This window comes from Coturnix japonica, chromosome 2 (genome assembly GCF_001577835.2).
Source record: "Coturnix japonica isolate 7356 chromosome 2, Coturnix japonica 2.1, whole genome shotgun sequence".
Taxonomy (NCBI): Eukaryota; Metazoa; Chordata; class Aves; order Galliformes; family Phasianidae; genus Coturnix; species Coturnix japonica.
In genome coordinates, this window is record NC_029517.1 from 129,128,858 (window position 1) to 129,146,188 (window position 17,331).

Here is a 17,331-nt window from a genome sequence, read left to right on the forward strand (position 1 = left end):
GCTCTATCAAACAACAGTGTTGGTGTTTTTGTTAATCTATATGTAGGAAGGATAACGTCCATCTCATAAAATTTTTTTTGCGTAGCAGCATGCACAGAATACAAATCTAAGGGTATGTTATCAGTCTAGAGAGACAACCTCTTGGTCTTGAGAAGAGGTTTCTGTTTAAGATGATTGGGGTTCACATTGAATGGAGATCTATATATTCCTCAAATGTGGGCATCTCTAAGAAAACCATGATTTTGAAAGATATGTAGCATGACTGTGACTGAATCTACTACAAGGAAAGAAGGAAAGAAGGAAGAAAGGAAGGAAAGAAAGAAGGAAGAAGGGAGAAAGAAAAAAAAAGAGTGCAAGAAAAAAAAACAAAGGATGAAATAAATAGATAAATAAAGAGTGAATAAGAGTGAAAGAATGAAAGAAAAATTAAAAAAAGTAAAGAATTTATTTCAAAGTGATTGTTTCAGATACTCTTTGCTTGCAGGCTAATTTTGGAGTGGAGCTCACGGCACCTGTTCAAGACGCCGGGACAGAGGGTGTTGTTCACAGAGGGATGGAACTGTCCTTTATCAATAACTCCAACTCATTCAGTATAAACAAGATTCTCTTCCATCTGTGCAGCATCCTGTCATTGACTAAACAATGCTGAAAGGAAAATCCTACGCCCCACTTACTTCCTGCTTCTGACATATGAAGCTCCAAGAGAAAGAAGACAGCACATGGTTGAAAAGTAGGAAAATAAATGAGGTAATGGCCAAACATAGCACAGCTCTTGTATCTTGCAGACTCCTCCACTGATGATAGAATAGAAGGACTTGAAAAGGAATCTTTTGAATGTCATGATGCAACATGTGAATTTTAGGTGTTATGTTATGCTCTGGCTTTATTGAAAAACAGAAGAAATAGCAAGTTGGGTCATTTGTTTCCCAATCCTAGAAACTGACACTGATGAACAAAAGTCATCTCCAATTTTGTAAGCAGTAGTTCTGAGATGCCAGGGTGAGGAAGACCAACTTTCTACTTCTTGTGAATATTTAAGCTGAGTATTCCAGCATGAAAAGAGATAGAGAATGGAAAGATTAAATTAATGGACCTAATAGAACTAGTCATACATGACATACAGGGGCTACACTGGAAGAAGACACTGCATACAGGAAGTATGAATCCTGCTAACCCTAGTAAAACTCATCTGAGAGATAGGCATCAAACACATATTACAGGTTATCATTCAATTCCTCATTCTTTGCTGAAAAAGAAAAACAAACAACTGCATTTCTGGAGATCTGGGAGAGACTTTTCTTCATGGAAATGGTGGCAAAAGCTGCACATTCCCATGAAAAATCAGCCTTTTCTTCTCCCACCTTCAGACAACCTTTAAGTCTCATGGCCTCACTGGAGAACAGTTATTGCTCAGCCCCTCATGTGACTGAAGTCAAAGTATTTTATGGAGGCAGTGAGGCTTGCCACAGAAGACCAGTCTTTTCTGGAAAATGGCAGAAACCTCACCAGCCTTTTATACTCCTGTGTTTAGTGTGTTTGCTGGCAAGATGAGCAGTTCACTGCACTGCAAATCAGGAGCATCAATGACAATAAGCTATTTTAGACAGTTCTTCATTCCCAAATCCCATAGCTAATTATGTACATCATACCTAGAGGAAAGTAGTGTTTTAGTTTTCTGCAGAGTGCCTGGTTACTGCATAGTTTATGGAGAGAGACATATGCTGAAGTCCTTGTGTAATAATTCCTTCTCACATTAGAAAAACATCCAGACTAAGGCAAGTGTTCACAATAAGCCCTTCTGTTCTAGAAGTTTTCAGTTTTAGCAATAGCACCTCTTCTCTTTCCAGAGAAAGGTCTGGTATATACATGTCACCAGCTGAAATCTCCAAGTTGTGGCTCACAAGCAACCTCTCTTTGTGTCTTCAGTGGGATGATGTAATTACCCGACGAAGCCTCAAGGCCTCCATTTCCAAGTAAGATTTGACAGATTTCACCTCAGAAATTCCTATTCCTGCCTCAGCTATGAGTGTAACTTTCTTGAACAGTTTTGTAATCTCTCCCTAAGCATTCTACAGTAAGCTCAGGTACTTAATTCAAGGTTGACAATTTGTCTGGAAGCCTACTAAGGTTTATGTGATGGAAGCTGCCCTTAATGGACATGGATAGTGGGATCGAGTGCACCATCAGAAAAGTTGCAGATGACACTGCAGATGAAAGATGGGCCCATGCCAATATCATGAAGTTCAGCAAGACCAAGTGCAAGGTCCTCCATCTGGCTCGGGTAATCCCAAGCATAGATACAGGCTCAGAGGAGAATGACTTGAGAGCAGCCCTGAGCAGAAGAATTTGGGGTGTTGAATAATTAGAGATCCAAAATCAGCTGGCAATATATGCTTGCAGCCTAGAAGGCCAACCATATCCTGGGTTGCATCAAAAGAAGTGTGACCAGCAGGTTAAGGAAGGCTCTCATGAGACCTCACCTAGAGTACTGTGTCCATTTCTGGAGCCCCCAATAAAAGAAGGACATGAAGTTGTTGGAGCAGGTCCAGAGGACAGCCATTAAGATGATTAGAGGGCTGGAGCACCTCTCCTAACAATGCAAATATTAATAGCATCTTCAGTTTTAGTAAGGGGCAAATAAACTTAAGTAGACACGCAGTTTAAAGCAACACTATATTTTGTTGATGGCGGTATATCACTGTAGGAGGTGCTAAATCTGGTTTTAAAGTGACTGAAAATAAAGCAAAAACATGCATTGGAATCTGTACTCATTAAAAACCTTGTTACTTCTCTGACTTTAGCAAAAGCAGAATATTGGTTTCTAAAAGCAGATTTTAGCCTCACAGATAACTCTGATCATATACAGTGCTATAAATTGCTAATGGGCTTGTAGATTCTGTGAAGCAGGAAGGAATTGGTTGGAAAAGTGCTATTTTCAATAGAGCTTTTGAAAAAGGAAAGAAGGGAACATAATAGGGAGCCTTGCAGAAATCCAAGGTCACAGGCAGGGAGAAAGAACTTCAAGGAAGGAAATGAGAAAGAAAAGTTAGAAGGGCAAGAAGTGGGGACTAGCTGAGGAGCAGTTTACAATGATGATAGAAATGAAAAAGTTGTCATAGAATGTTAATAATCTCGCAGAGACTTTAGATGTCCCTACCTACATGCCTAAGTCACTTTGCCAGTGCTCCCTTTTGTGATATTCAGCTGGGACCAGACCTCCATAGTTGTACAGAGCTCAGCACAATGGGGATCTGCTCTCTGTCCTTTTAGATCTCTAGGCATTGTCATCACACAACTAATTAGCAGCAGTAATAAATGATATTGTTCTGCCTCTTAACCCTCCACATTAAGATTTCTGTGGGTTGCACTAAAAAGAACAGGGAAAAAAAAATAGAAAAAGATTAATAATCCTCAGTCAGAGTAAAACTCTGGAGAGATGGCAAGATGACACCATCTGGATGATTACTACTTGTTTCATTTGCATGTTGAACTCGGTACTCTTCCGGCACTAATTATTGCATACCCTTCCTTATACCATGACTTCTGGGGCTCTGTGTGTGATATAAATAGCAGACTAATGACATGCTGCATGTTGCTCAGGAGACCTCATGTTAGTTTACAGCATTTCTCTGATTATTACTTTTTTTAATAGAGAGAAGATAAAATACTGATCTCGCAAGCAAGACATGGGAGCCTTAATTTGTTCACATTTTTCTAAGGGCCAATGCATGATGAAATATTTACATGTTCTCCTCTGACTTTATCATTTTGAAACTCCTTGGTTGTTTACTATTGTGGTTAAGAACCAAGGGAGAAAGAAATGCTGGAGCATGTAGCAGGATATCCATGTAAATTGTGGAAGTATAACAGGCATAAGCAAGGTAAACTTATATACGCATGACGTTAAGAGGCTGACTGACATATTCGCCAAATAACCCGACTTATCCTGGGACCTCAACTGTCCGGGGGAGAGAGACACAAACATGGATGCCATCATGTCTTCTCTCAATTTATTGCTCCGTCACACACCTTATATACCATCCTAAATCCCGCGCAGACATGTACACTCGCTACACAAAACCCAATGCACACGAGACAACCTGTACACACACCTACCTAAACCCCCCGCCCACTAACTCTTAACCTACAGGCCTAACTCAGCTATTCTAGAACATTCCATCTACTCAGAACTACTGTATGCACTCATAAATCCTTGCAAAGACATCTTAGCACCCTAACAGCTGACCTATCCCATATGAATAAAGAAATTTATAATTTGTCAACTGGTGGAACATTTGTAGAGGATGTGACAAAGTCGGATGCTGTTCCTAATGTCTAAAAGACAAGGCAAACCTAAGATCATTAAAATGACATGTAATGGTAACTAAAATAACAAGGTTTGTCATCTTATGGGGGTGTAACAAAAACTGTCTTCAAAGGCTAAGAGAAGGATCTACTGCAGATTGGCACAGTGTTTTTGGAGTCATCAAATACAGACCACTGGGCAGTGTCTATCCTTTAGTTAATTAATCTAAATGTGACCTGGCAACACATTATCCTCCAAAAGTGTCACCCTGACATGTTCATTTCTAGCAGTAAATTTACACTGTATAAAGATCAGTAACTGATGATGAGCACAGTGAACGCTGGTGTGGCATTTTCACTTCTGCAATGACATTTTGGTGGGTTATCTCATCCCCCTAGGGGTGAGTTGATAAAAGCTGATTGTTATTCATTCTTTGTTTGCATTGGGACTGACAAAGACTTTTTTTTTTTTTTTTTTTTTCCCCATACACAATTCAGTTTTAGTCAGAGATTTAGGAAGAGTATCATATAAACAAGCCTATATATAAGCTTAAGGACCAGACTTAAGATCAAAGGAAGATTAAAGACCATATCTGCTGATGATCTTTGAAATAATTCTGTTGGCTGTTGTCAGCACAACACAATTCTGGAAATTGTCATAGATCAGCACCTCACCGTCTGATCACATTATAGCCCAGTGCCCCTTGGCTGTCAGTTTCTCTCCTCAAAAGCATGTTTGAACCATGGAGAATACTCCAGCAGCAATCTTGAATCTGTTCCTGACTTTTAGCCAGAAACTTACAGTCCTTCCTTTCTTTGCTAATGTTTACAGGTAGTGAGTCATCATTAGAAGGAAGAACTGATAGTCTGTAGGCTGATATGCAAGAGAGTCTGAAGTGCACCTAAGGTTGTGCTCAGGAGTCACAGGCAGCACTGAGTAGGCATAATAGAATAAAAGATAAAGGTGACTCAGAGCTTTTGAACTCATAAGTATTAGGTCAGGATGCTGGCTGTCAGTCTTTCCTGATTCACCAATCTTCAAATTATCCAAACACTATCCTGAAAATTTAAGCTGACTGAAAGCAGGTTTAATTTTTTTAGCTGTATTTTGTAGTTCATAGACTCACATAAATCTGCAGTCCATGATTTGAAAAAATAGTATTAAACATATGCCATAGAGATACTCTGGTATAGGTTTACAAAGAGGTGGGAGTTTAGGGAGTCCATGGAGACTGAAAATAGAGGGTTAGAGCATTTAGAATAAAAGTGATATGCTCCTCTTTCTCATCTTCCACTGTGTTCTGTCCCTTTGCTGTCTTTTCTTCATCGGCTAGTCCAGAAAATAAAAGGATTATTATGTTTTTTTCTATACCCCTTGGGGTTTCCAGTCCTTTGTCTCTCCTTAAGATTTCATATCCAAAAAGTCCAAGGACCAAGTAGGAGTCAAGGAGAGGGAAGGCTGCCTGCAACCTTTTCTTATCTCCTTGTGTGCCCATGCAGTGCTAGCTGCAATCCAGGCCCTCTGTAATTCATAAACTATCTAATTCTCTTTTTAAAACTCTCTTAAATCAAAGAATTTTGTTTCATTGCCTCCCGCTGCATGAAGGTCAAAGCCTAGTGGCGCATACTTCACTGCTTCTTTATCACAATGACCTCTTCAAGATTGGTTTTCATTTGCCATGTGTCGATGGTTTCCACTCCTGTCTTCATATAATTACTGGAAGGTGACATGAACAACCCCTTTTCACCTGCATGAATGTCTGAAACACTGTCTGGGTGTCCACAGGTAATTAAGATTTGAACTTACTGCTCATGTAAAATGTTCTCTCTCTTCTTTATTTTTCTTTCCTGAAAAGATGCCGGGTGTCATAGCTTTGATTTTAGACCTGGCATGGAAAAAATCAGCAAATGAGAACTGTTTAGTATATTGGACACAGTGAATTTGAAGACAAATGTTTCTTTTCTTTTCTTTTTCTTTTTCTGTTTTTTTTTTCTTTTTTTTTTTCCCCTTTTTTCTTTCATATATTAGTTTGTCCTCAAATAAAAGAAAATAATCAAAACAATAAAGAATAGCAGATATTGGAAAGGAATTGAAATAACTCTTTTATAATAAGAAAAATTGTGTGGGCTAATACCTATATGGTGTACTTAGAGAAAAAATAATATGAGTAATTATAATGTTATCCCTTCATTCAGAATATAGGATTTTAGGGATTTCACAATGCACAAAAGACTCACATTCTATTATATTTATAGTGTTCTACTTTTATTGCATATAGTGAAAAAAAAAAATGCAAAATGCAAGTGAAAGTTCTCTAGGCCAGATTTATTTGACTTGTTCTGATTTGCAACTCTTAAGTTCCCAAAAAATGTCACTGGAAATAATTCCAAAATGTTATTTGCTGGCATTGTAAAGAACAAGCTGGTAAAAGCACTACCATCTTTATCTTAAAAAACTGGCATATGAAAATGCAAAATATTTCAATGAATAATGCAAATACTGAGGAGAGACTGTAATTTAGCTCGGTGACCACAAACGCTCTGGTTTGATCTTTTTCTATTAGGTAAATTATAAGGCCATTAATAAGTACAGCTTGATCTGCAGATACTTTTGCAGCACATACAGTTCCAGCTATCTAAGTGATACAGGTAACCTGAGAGTCAGAATATAGATGTAACTGTCTGAAGACAGGTGGAGAGCATGTTATATTTACATGGTTACATGTAGACTGTCCTTGTCCCATCTGGAAAAAGGTTTATGAGAAAGTTTGGAACTAAATGTTGTGTCCAGTCAGTGCCCCCTTTTATTATCCCTTTCCCTCCCCTCCCACCCTCCCCCCCCCTACCCCCCCCCCCTCCCCCCCCCCGCCCCTTTCTTTTTCTCAACAGATCAGTGGACAATACTGAAAGATAGATATGGGGCTTTTGAGACACATGCAGATGGTTTATGTCTGACCATCACGAGGTATAAACAACCATGCTAATATTTGTGCTCAGAGCACAAATGCCCTTAGGTGCTTTCCTGTTGGCATCACAGGTCCAGACTGTTAGCCTTCACACCACATGTTGCATTTATTACTTTAAATGCTTACATACAATTTTGAACCAGTTTGCCCTGAGTTTGTTTACAAGCTACTAGTACCCTCAGGGAGAATGAATTTGTACACTGAAAAGGACTTTCAGTGAGGTTAAGGTGGAGCAGCACTGCCTGGAGAAGCTGAGGGATTTCCTAGAGCAAGGAAATAATGTTTCCCATGCTTTGGGACTAATTCTAGTTTTGCTGAAGGCAATGGCAAAACTTCCATTGATTTAAATGAGTCAGAATTAAGGTCTTGGATAATAAAGATACAAGATTTGTAGTTTTTTGGTTTTTTTTTCCCTCAAGCTAATATTCAAAATAATATGCAAATCCAAGTACAGTGTCATGACACTATCTATTTTATAATGCATACTGAAATAAATATTACACATTATAATGCATACATTACATTTATATACATTCATAATAATAAAATCATCTACTTCCAATCTCCTATCCATTGTCAGGGACAAGTTCCAGTAGATCAGGCTGCTCAAATCACCATCCACCCTGGCCCCTAGTTTTCTTGGAGAACCCTTTTTAAATGTTCTAGAGGGCCTCTGTAATGTCTCCCTGTAGCCTTCTCTTCTCCAGACTGAACAAGCCCAACTCTCTTGGCCTGTCTTCATAGGAGACGTGCTCCAGCTCTCTGATCATCCTTGTGGCCCTCCTCTGGACCCATTCCTCCTTACTCCGGGAACCTCATGAGCTGAACTCAGCACTCCAGATGTGTCCTCACCAGAGGAAAGTAAAAGAGGAGAATCAACTCCATCAACCGGGTGGCCATCCCTCTTTTGATGCAAACTAGGATATGGCTGGCTTTCTGGAATGCAGCTGCACATGGGAAAACATACTGCCATACTGCACAGTGTCATAGAAGACTTCTCTTTGTATTGCCAGCAGGTGATGTATGAACATTAATTGATCGGAGTGTTGGGTGAGGAATAAGACACCATGGTGTTGTTACTAAAATGTACGAAATTTTAACAGCAGAAAATGAATTGTCATGGCTAAATATCAAGAAAACACCCCAATGTATCCTTGCAAGAACACAAAACAGGAAATGCCCATTTTTCCTTGACTTGCTTACACCATCTGTGTGACTCCTGTATGACTTTGGAAGGAGAACAGCCTCTGAAGGAGAGAGCTGGGACAATTAAGACTAGACTGGATGAAACCCAAAGAACAATTCTCCATTGAAAAAGTAATGGACTAGGATATTAAAAAGACCCTTATGTTCTCTGTCTACATGCTATTTAGTACTTTGGATCTCATCTACAGAGATTATAGTTTAATACTGAAATATTTTTAAAACTCTCATCAAAACAGCATTGACTTCAGAATCTTACTACTCGAAGTGGAATAGCAAAGTAGCTAGCTCAGTGCACTGCTGCTTTAACAGGGTCCGGGCAGGCAGGAGTAGACCAGATGGCTGCACTTGTGCCTGCATTCACACCTAGCCTGAGCCAGATAGAGATCTTTGACCACAAGTTGCTCCCAACTTAGTACTGATGTTTCTTAATCTTACAGGGGGTTGGAAACTTGTGAAAGAACAGTAGATCTAATGAAAGGAAGAGTGAGGAAGTGAAGGATCTGATGATTAGGAACTTACGTAAATAAGATCATAAAAATTCTCATTAGATGCATAATGGGACAGTGCCCTGTATGCAGAGTGTCTCCAGTTTTCTCAGCTTACTGAATTGACAGCTGTGAGTGAGAAAAAGGAGCGTGGCCAGTCAAGGATATTAGCTGATCTGAGCATCAGGATCTGCTTGCATACATGATACTTTGCTTCAGGTAACTGTCACTCTTCAATCATATGTCATTTTTCTGTTAATCTTACAAACAGCCAAAATTAAGATTTCCACTTTTCTTGCCCTCCAACATTTTTTATATAGCTTTTTTGAGCACTCTGTAAATGAAGAAAGAAAAACAGCCACACTCTCAAGATCACTGCAGCCAGTATAGATTGTACATTTTTGATAAAGCAGGCAATTTTTTTTCAGTAAACAAACTACAAATTGTCACCGATCTTGACATTTCTTTATAAAAAATAGGACGTGTTGAATGTGTAGCAAGAATCTGCTGAAGAGTAGTTTTGTTCATTTCCATCTAGTTCGTGGAAAGCCCCCATGGTACTTTCAGCATGCTATGCCTGGTCCATCCAATCCAAGAGATAGAAACAGAGAATGAGGTTGTGAGTAGGAGGAATTTCTCCTAGGCCAATTGTTCCACAACTGATTCTTGCCTGTGATATCTCAGCATGTATTCATTCACTTGCAGCAACCTACATGCTTGACTAAGCCCAGCAAGCCTTGAATACAATGTGAGATCTCTTCTAGAGCTGTTAACTTAATGACTTAGAAGCATTTTCTTTTTTTTTTTTTTTTTTTTTTTTCACCCTGCAATTTAAATCCTTTCCCTATTCACAAAAGATGCTGTCTCTGAAAACTATTGTTCCTTCCTTATTTACCGGAGATATTATTTCAGTTTCTCCAGTGACAAGCTTGTTCCTCACGCAGGCAAATCAGATTTAAGAGAAGAGCAACATTTAGAGGATTTGGGGTACCTTGAGTCTTAACTTTAGTGTTGAGATTACTTAGAAATATAAGAACCAGCATAAGAATTTCTTTGGCTTGGGAAAGAATTTTCCAAGGTGCTTCAGATGGTGACCAAATTTCTGCAGTTAGTTGAACAGGTTTGTGCTTGACTTCAGTGGGTGAGGAGCTAACTAAAGGTAAAGGACTATGCTAACTCCCACTCCTTGCAGTGCAATCAAGCTGTCACTGAATCTGACATGGAAGGCTCTGCTGGGAGTAGCCAGACAGATCCCACGCATCCCTCATCCAGCATCTCGTTGCATATAGCTCACAAAACAACCTTCAGCTGGTAACAGATGCTCTTACAGTCTCTTGAGGTGGCATTCTAAGACATGCTAGCCTGATGATTTTCAGGATGTTTTGTCTTAATCATTAGTACCTACCTACCTGATTTAACAGTTGGGATGTTTGGTATAGGAACCTGCTATATTTCAAGCTAAAAACAAACGTGCATAGCACAGCAATAATGCTTACTTCCCAGGTGAATTCAGAGAAGAACACAAATCTAAAGATACAATGCGAAGTCGAGAAAGCTTGGACAAAGATGAGTCTGATAGATGGCCTGACCAAAGCAACATTAAAAGAAAACTGACAGTAAATACTGCAATGAGGACAAGTGTCCATAGTGATCCTTACCAGTGAATATATCTAGCCTAATTTCATTGCCTTCTGAATTATTTTCAGAACATTACATTTCTCTCTGTGGTTCTCCCCTCTGTCCTCTCTTCTGCTGCTTTCATCTTCTTATGACTATGAAACTGACAAAAGAAGGAGGAGGACTGAGAATAGCTAATGCTAAACAGCAGAAAATATCTAGAAGGGGAATTACGTTTTATATCTGAAACTGTCTGTGTGCTTTCAGTGTGGTATTCATCAAAGCTGCCTTTTCTCCTGATAATGCTAAAAAAAAACTGTACCAGCACAGGAGTTATGGTCCTTCTTCAAAACACTTGGGAATATCTCTCTTTCTCTAGGTGCTTCAGTTTTCACTCCAATATCATTTTAGCACATACTGTAGTCTACAGCTCACAATTGTTAGAGGAAATATATTTTTAGGTGTATGAATGGCAAGCACACTTGAGTCTTACTTTGTATTGAGGAAAGGAAAAGAGTTGCTCAAAAGAAGAGATGAAAAAAATTCTACATATCGATAATTTTTACATTTCTTTTTACTAGCATTTCTGGGTTGGTGGTGCTTCCTGACCACTGAATGCTACTGCCCAATCTAGTATATTCCTAAGAATAACTGGTAATGGGAGAGAGCTAATAAGAAATGTACAGCATCTCCCTTCTTCTCAAAAATCAAACAAATTAAAAAAAAATAAAAAAATAAAAAAATAAAAACTTGACATCCAAGCACTGAACAATAGATTGAGCTAATCATCTAAAGGCACTAATTTTCAAAATGTTAGTTACTAAAAAGAAATAAAAAGGTTCTTTATGTCTCAGTTTAGAAATATTAAGTATCTTTGACCCAGGAGAAGAGAAAGAGATTAAGTTTGACATCTGAGTGAAAACTCTTAGAATAAAAACAATTAAGGCATAAATGTAAAAGTATTCAGCAGTTTTTAATGTGATTGACCTTTGAAGCCTTATGAATTTTATTTTTATTTTTTTTTTCAGATTGCAAAGCATGTTTAAGAGCCCATTTGGGAACATGTCAATTTCAAAAATGGAAAATGAGTTCCTTAGCTTCATTTCATTTTAGTTATGGCCTTGCAATGTTACCCATGAGATAATGTGCTCCTGTTTTTGTTTGCCACTCTCAGACAGTCACCTCTGTGGGTAAGTCTAGGAGCTCAAGGCATTTGTACACCATTGTACTGTATGCTTCATTCCTTCTCATGCCCAAATTGGATTAGGTCCATCATAGTTAAAGGAAGGAATGAAGCATGAATCATCTACTGTACTAAGTTTGACAGAGCACTATTAAGTGCTACAGGATTCATCCAGCAAATGATCTTCAGATGCAGCCTGTTTTAAGGGCTTCCATGTCAGTAAGTGTGCTAATGAAATTGTAGATAATGAATAGCAAGATCTTTTTAGAATTTCCAGTAACAGATATTTCTTTATTTTGTTTGGGCTGTGGGAATGGATCCTGGCATTATTATTCATAATGTTTCTTTGATTCAAATGTGGCAAAGCACTAGGTAGGGTGTCAGCCCTTGATGCCCTCCTTGGAAATTTCTTACTGTGCAGTAATGTTAGCACATAAATTAGTGTCATTTGGTTATCAAACAGGCTATTTTCAATTTCTTATGAGAGACTTATTGAGAAAAACATTTTCGCTCTCAAGTCATTATCCCAAGACGTGGGCAGGATTTCTCCGTTAGGAAGCAGCTTGTCTTTGACTTGAAAATGAACAGGACTTCACTAGAATGGAAGGGACTGCATATTCTGAAACACAGATTATTACTTAAGAAATACTGTATGAGGCTGCTTATCCCATTAGCAGTCAAGGACTCATTTCTCCTTCTGTGTTGAAGTGGTAGGGCATCAGGGTAGCCTCTACTATTTCCTTTTTCTTGTTCTTCTTGTAATAGCACGAATTTCCATCATGTCAAAGACAAATAGAAGGTCCTAATATTCATGCCAAAATTTTCTTCTTTCCCACCACCCATTCTGTTTATTCTTAATGTTGTTTCCCCTAGATTTCTTTGTTCAAGATGCTAGCTCCACTTGACACAAGGAAAATCAAGTGTCTATCTCATCTCCTAATATTCTAGGTGTATCTACACTTGTACAGTATACTGCATGGGAGAGACAACTAAGATAGATAGCTATACATTGGCTTATTTGGATGTGTGGGGCAGAATAATATAATGAACTGCATAAAGCACAGGATCCCCACCCCTCTTTCACAAATCCCATTTGCTACATGTCTTTTCACCAATTAAATCTCTATATATTGTAGTTAGGGATGGAGCCAGTGTTCTTGCCCTTCTCTAAGATCCCAATGTTCTTATATCATCTGGTCATCTACAGTTTTGTCTTTTGTGCTGCTTCCAATTTATATAACAATGTTGGAGTCTGCAGTGCTTAACAAAAAGTTAGGCTTAGCAACAGTGCCTGGCAGGGCAGTATGCAGCCATAGTGAAGTATTGGTACTGACAAGAAGTAAAGCTTGCTGGGAATCCACTGTTCTCCAAGAGACTTGATAGCCTGTGAGGATATATAGGAGAACAGTCAAAGAACTGATGTCTATTTTGGACTAAAAGCCTGTTTGGTAGATGCTATAACACAGCTAATCCAAGCTAAAAGCTATTAGTACGGTTGTAGATTGAGGTTAGGTACTTTCTTTTCTGAGGAGTGAGGTGTTGAAGATTTTACCCTGGAGAATTAGAAAAAGAACACTGGTGTTTTGTTGTTGTTTTGGTAGTGGTGGTTTTCTGTTGCTGTTGTTGTTGTTTTTTTAACCTTTTCAGTGTCCAAAATGATGATTAATTAGCACATATATATGCTACCAAGAATTAGTATGGTTGTTGCTCCACTACAACTTATTTTAAGGTAGCAGTTCAACTGTGTCTTAATTTAAGTGTGGCATAATGTTATACACACCCAATGTCAGCATGTAAGTATTTAGGAAGTGTTGCTATGAATAACTGTGGTGAATAAATCAGGCTGTACCTAGGGTCTCCTGGAAGAATTCCTGAAAACAGTGTTCCTTGAGACCATGTCTTGTAAACCACAAAAGACACAGCATTCTATAATATATTAAAAAGACAAATGTGCTAATATTGTAGAAGAAAATATGGCTCAGTGAGGTCTTAATTTCCAGGCAATAAAAACAAAGCCTTTTCTACTCTAAGTGCCACTTACAGAAAGAACAAGATCAGACTGTGAGGTATTGTTCCCCACCCTTAAAAAAATAAATAAATAAATAAATAATGGAGTGAATTTCTTTCCAGGAAAATGATAAATTGTTTCACTATACTCGATATGAATAATTCACAAATAACTCTATTCACATAAGCAAGAGGAATTCATGTTACACAGTCCTATTCATATGAGTAATGGAACCATAGTTTAGCTGAAAGTAATTAGCGAGGGGTGCTTTGGAAATCTAAATCAAAGCCAAAGAATAAATCTAAATCACTTGAATCTGGATGTAGTTCCGTAAGCTCAGGAATTCTTTCTCTTTGTTGTTTGAAGTGGATCCCAATATTACATTATGGTGATCAAAAGTCATGAATTTTATTATTATTATTATTTTCCTACAGAAGGGAGAAGAAAATATATAACATGAAGAAATTCTCAGATCTTTTTTTTTTTTTTTTTATCTGATGCATATAAATATTTTTTATAAGTCTGAAATCTCAGATGAGTGTATGAATTTCAAAGCAGGATTTCGTGGAGCCTTTGGGAGAGCATCTGCTTGCAAACACACAACACGAAACAGATTTGACTAAGATAACTTTGGAACTCAAAGCAATGCATAATTGTTTTGGTATTGTAAAACCCTAAGGTATAACAATTCCAAAGGGAACTCATTTTTGTAAATCTCATTGTTCATTTTCTTTCTACATCCTCAGGATCATGCATAATGTATTTTAAGAATAAAATACAACAACAAAAAGAACCCATAAATTTGGTAAGGAAAGAAAGGAGCCCCTAAAGAGTGTGAAAGTCAAAATATCAGTGACATGCTGACTCACAAGAGATATACAATGGTCTTATGGGGTGAGTAATATAATTTTTTATGTTTGTGTTAAATTATACAATATTTTGATGCTGATTTACCTTGAATTGTCTAAATTGTTATGGTGCTACAATAATTCTTTAACACACAGTGAGTAAAGAAAATAAGTGTTGTATCAGTGAAAAACAGTATATTTTTCATACATAGTTGTGGACATTTTAGGCACAGATGTGAATGTATTCCACATTGATGGAACTGATTGTACATACTAATGTTACAAGCAGTATATATAAAGGATGAAAAAAAGAAAAACTATAAAGCTAAATTTTCAGGGAAAGGACTTTTTCACATAGTGTATAGAATATGGGACACCACAAACTTGTATTCATTTGTTGCTATGTGAACTGACTATATCAATGATCCAGACAACTTAAATAATCTTTTTTTTTTTTTTTTTTTTTTTCCAAACAGTAGCACTGAAACTATTCATAAAGACTAAGGAGGGAGCTGACCCAGTTTACCTGAAGTGAGATTTCCTTCCTTCCCCCCAGCAATAGCTGACTCCAGCAAGTTTCACTTCAAATTGGGATTAAAGTAACTTTTGAAAAAGAAATAAAAAAGACTTAAAAATTTAACAGCTGCAAATGGGAAATAAGCATATGTAAGCAAGTGTTTTTTGTTGTTGTTTGTTGGTTTGTTTGTCTTTTTAAAGCTGATGTTCTAAATCCAATTGAGCTCCTTGGTTATTTACATCTAGAGACCTCCACTCTTCAGAAGTGCCCATTTATATTTCACATGGCCAGATACACAACACTGCTGTTGCATGGCTGCTCCATGTGTGTAGAGATTGAATTATTCCAGTGAAATAAAGGCATGAGTTGTGTCTGCTGATGATTATACGTTGTAGCTTGATGAGGTCAGAGTTTGTGAAATCAGGACCTGTTCCATCTGAGGAGGAACACATCAGATGACAAGGACCAAGAACCTTCCAGTATCACTTTTAAAAGTGCACCTGTTTTACCCTCCAGCACTCCTTACTTTATAGAAGTGAATATAAAGCAGACAGTAAATGAGCTGTCCAGCATGACACTGGCTGCTACTGACATGGGAGGATAGGAATTGGAAAATGTCAGGGCAACTGTCTTGCTGACTTACGGCTGGGGAAAAGTTCAATGTTTTGCTCTTTTGTCTCAGATTGGAAAAGCACCTTTGGAAATCCTTATGCAGCCCTGAGATTGAGCAACAGGATTCTCATACAGTTTGCCTCTGGTTAAAGTATTCACAGACAACCAGGAAGACGTTAGACTCGGACAGAGAATTAAGGTTTCCTCAGCTGCAAAGATCACAGAGGGCCAAATCATCAACATATTGGATACTATAAAGTAGGTTTTCTCTCACTGGGAATTTCCCCCTGAACACAGGACTAAAATTCATTTGACACATTTTGTCATGAAGTGGTTCAGTTATCATTGAGTTGTATATTCTAAGGACAATGATTTCATTAAAAAATCTTAAGCAGCTCTCTGTATTTCTGACACTAATCAGAGTTTGCAGCCTTTACAGAAATATCACCAATCAGGTAGATGTGGGATCATTTGTTTTCTCTGTCCTCTGCCATGTCTTTTTCCTAGAAAGTTAGTGTAGGATATAATAAGAAACTCCCTGACTGCCAGTCCTACATTTAGGACATTAATAAATTCAAATGGCCAATAACAAGTGAATTTGTATCCACATTTTTGAAAATATAAAGAGATCTTCAGTGACCTCTACTCTGCAACAAATACTCTTCAAATGTAGATCAGAAGAAGATACCTGGTGTACTCAAAATTTCTCCAGATCATTGCTTTTCTAGGTCCAGGCTGGTCTCTCAGATCACAATATTCTCTTCTACTCCCACAGGGTTTACTTTGTTGGTTTGTTATTCCAAATCAGAAGTAGATATGTTTTCTTGAAGTACCATAAATTGCCTTAATGATCATCTTGTTTGAGAACAAATAACAGCCTAAGACTTACTCAGAGGTAAATGAGTTGTGGATTTATTTTATTTATTTATATTTTTAATTAGGGTGGTAGGAGGTTGTTTCTTTGGCAGAGTCAATCTGTAAGTTTTCCTTCTACACTGATTAGCTTGATGGCCATATGCATGTCTTCACCGTGTGCACATTATAAAAATCCATAGTGACAAATGAATGGAAACTGCAACCTGGCATCTCCCAGTCTGAACAGCACACAGGTGGCAAACAAGGCAAAATAGGCCATGCCTGAAGTACTGTGTTCAGCTTTGGGTCCCTCACTACAAGAAAGATATCGAGTCCCTATTGCATGTCCAGACAAAGGCAACAAAGCTGTGAAGGCTCTGGAAAACATGCCTTATGAGAAATGGTTGACAGCACTGAGACTGTTTAGTCTGGAGGAAACTGTGGGGAGACTTTATTGCTCCAAAATATTCCCTGAAAGGATGTAGTGAAGTGGGGTAGACCTCTTCTCCTGTTGTTCTGGTGATAGAACAAGAGGTAATGGCCTTAAATTGTGCCAGGGGAGAATTGGCCTGGATACTAGTACAAATTTCTTCTCAGTAAGAAGATGAAATGCTGGAACAGGCTGTCCAGGGAAATGGTGGAGTCACTGTCCTTGTTGGTTTTCAAGAAACATGTAAGTGTGTCATTGAGGGGCATGGATTAGTGGGCATTACTGATGGTGACAGGTGA